We start from the raw sequence: 2949 nt of genomic DNA, 5'->3' as shown, positions 1-2949 counted from the left end.
CCAGAGCCAGGTCAGTGACAGCGCCTGGGGCTACCCTAGCCACATGCAAAACCTCTACATTCCTAGAGCAGAATCTGGCCACGTGGGGCGCTGGAGCACAGGAACCGCGGAACGTGCCCTCCGGTCTAGGGGCGTGTCCATAAGGGTGCCGCCCACTACCCTCGGGCAGTTGCTCTAGATTTGGCCAAGGAGCCTGTGCGTGGCTCACAGCCTAGGCTCCCGCCTGTTCGGCTGATGTCCCAGGGTCAGTTCATCCTGGCCTGGGCTGTCCGGCACCCCTTTCCTCGGCTTCACGCCACCTGCAACACACCACTCCCCTCCTCCCGACCATCCCCCTCACTCCCCGCCCCCAAAGAGCTAGTGGGTCCCACAGGTTTCTGCAGCCTGGGCCGCCATTACGCACCATTGTCTGTGCTGTTATATCGTGTCCCTTCACATCTGACCCAGCTTGGGCCAAGAGGAGCGTGACAGGCGATCAAAGGAAGGTGGAAGCGTCCCGGGACCCCATACTTTCTTAGTTGTGAGCTCCAGTACTCAGGGAGAAGCTCCCACCCTTCATCCCGCGGCCTGCCGTTCTGATGCTGTGCGCAGCTGGAACCTTGCAACCACCAGTTGTCACGCCAGGTGAAGAGGCCATCCTCTTTAGGGTGGAGGCGGTACAAGACAGCAAGACCCTGGTGGACGGAGATGTGGCAGGGATCGGGTGGGAGTTCCAGCTGCTTGCGGAAGACATCATAGAAGAGGTGGAGATTGTGGCAGATGAGGAGCAGGAACAGTGGTCCTCCCAGAAGCTGGAGGAGAAGACGGTGGAGGAGCAGGGCCAGGACAGGCATGGAGGCCCGAGTGAGCACCAGGCGCTAGATGCCCTACAGGCACTGGCTGCCCTGCAGGTGGAACTGAGATTTGAGTGTGAGCAAAACCGCAAGGCCTACCATCAGAGGAGGAAGCATCACTTGGCTTGGAGGAGTGCCATCATCCAGGGCATCCCTGGCTTCTGGGCCATAACTGTATCCTTTTCGCTGTTCCTTTGGGTCCGCTGCTCATGAGGAGGAAGAGACGGGGCAGGAGCAGGAGGAGGGGGAGCGGGGCGAGGGCACAGGAAGGGCGTTGGAGGCCCCTGAAGGAAATGTGCTCCTGGGCAATTGGCAAGCTCCAAAGGCCCAGCCGAGTAGGGTCTTGGCAGGGCTACATATGTACGTGTTGCAGCCATGCCTTTGAGTGTCTCCTTCAGGCCTGCATCTGAGGAGGAGCAGCACCTGAGGCCTCCAAGTCAGGAATGACCAGAGATGGTACACCAGAGCAGCATCAGCACACAGTTATTGCTGTAAATGTGGGTGATCCTGGCATATAGCTGAGACATGTGAGTCATTCACATACACACACAACACACACACACATGTACACACACACACGTACACACACACACACAAAACCCCTTTGCTTTCAAACACGGATTGTCACAGGAATGCAAATCTGACCATGTAAGCAGTGACATGCCACTACCCAGCATACACAGGTCTGGAGGAGAACAGTAGCGGTCAGAAATAGCCCCTGCTTGGAGAATGCAGACAACCTCAGATGCACACCACCACAAGGGGCCCAGAGCCATGAGCATGTCTGATGGTATGGTAAAGCCTGATGACATCAGAGGTGGCCGGGTAACAGGCAGTGCCCAGCTCCTTGCAGATGCCTGTTCCAGTATCCTTGTTCCACCCCAGACTAGGACTGATGCTCCTGGCCCTTCTTGGCCTGGCATGTAGCTCCCTGAATGGCTCCTTGACCTAAAGCAGATTATGAGCCACTCTCAAGTTTCCATCATGACCAGCGACCAAGATCAAGACTTTCTCTGCTTGATGGACTTGAAGGTCAGTGAGGGAGACTGAGGAAGGGAGTGTATGGGACCTGGCGGGGAGTGGGGAGGATCCTGTTAGCCATGTTCCTGCGCTTTGAGACTTTGGAGAGGCATCGTGGAAGCTGTTGATGCCTGCCTGGGAGGCAAGCTGAGGCCCCTAGAAGTTTGCACCTTTTCCCTCCTCCCTATCCTGGCAGGTGCAGGTGCAGAGCCATCTGCAGTCCCGCTGCAAGCTGATCTTTTCCTTTCAGGACAACCCCTACTTCTTGAATACCATGATCATTAAGGAGTAATACCTTGGCATCACTGGTAAAACGTGACTCCCACGGTGATGAGTGTGGGTGTGCAAGCGTGTAGATGATCCACCTGTGGAGTCCACCCAAGTCCCCCTGTATTTCCGCAGGGTACATACAGGGCACGTCATTCCACTCGTCCACTGGTTCTGGGACTTTGAATGGGAATCCCCCAGCCACAGTCTGGACACCAGGAGCCTTAATTTTCTCAACTGGCTGTCAGGCCACAATAGTCCAGAATCGAACAGGATTGCTGATGTGGGGTTGCTTTGGGCCTGCACACAGTTGGTGATTGATGTTGGAGTTCTTGGCTGCTCATGGAAGGGTTCGGGGCCTGGTCAGCCCTGGGTTGACCTTGCTTGTGTTGCCAGCAGCACATCAGCAATGATGTGTGGGACGATCCCCTGAAGCACTACCTCAGGGAGGAAGGTTCTTCCATGAGAGATAACTGACAGAAACACATGTGGTGAAGGGGTCTGGAGGTAGGCCCTGAGGGACAGTCTTGTCATAGCCGGGACACTATCCTTTCACAAATGGGGATGCTCAGGCTCATGCAAGCTGGCTGCAGAGCTGGAATTTGGGTTATGCATGTAGCAGGTGACTTGCTGAGACTTGGGGCATGGGGGACTTGGTGTGTCCCTGAGTGAAGTAAGTCTCCCTCAAGTCAGCTATGGTTGCAGCATGAGAGTCCTAGGTGATACCCTATTCCTTTAGATTCCTAGAGGCAGGTTGAATTAAGTGTCTGTGTCAGAATCATCCATCCCTGGGTCCTGCCATCCTCCAGCCTCCTGCCGCTCACTGAGT

The 2949-nt window shown here is 55.8% G+C and overlaps 1 pseudogene; it reads left to right on the top strand.

Moving 5' to 3' along the window:
- The first annotated feature begins 447 nt into the window (after positions 1-447).
- LOC138986781 (testis-specific Y-encoded protein 1-like) lies at positions 448-2597 on the top strand (annotated as a pseudogene).
- The last annotated feature ends 352 nt before the right edge of the window (positions 2598-2949 follow it).

The sequence above is a fragment of the Bos mutus genome, unplaced genomic scaffold (assembly GCF_027580195.1).
Source record: "Bos mutus isolate GX-2022 unplaced genomic scaffold, NWIPB_WYAK_1.1 CTG1417, whole genome shotgun sequence".
In the NCBI taxonomy this organism is placed as follows: domain Eukaryota; kingdom Metazoa; phylum Chordata; class Mammalia; order Artiodactyla; family Bovidae; genus Bos; species Bos mutus.
Note: the sequence above shows the minus strand (reverse complement) of the source record. Positions and strands in the feature narration are given on the sequence as shown.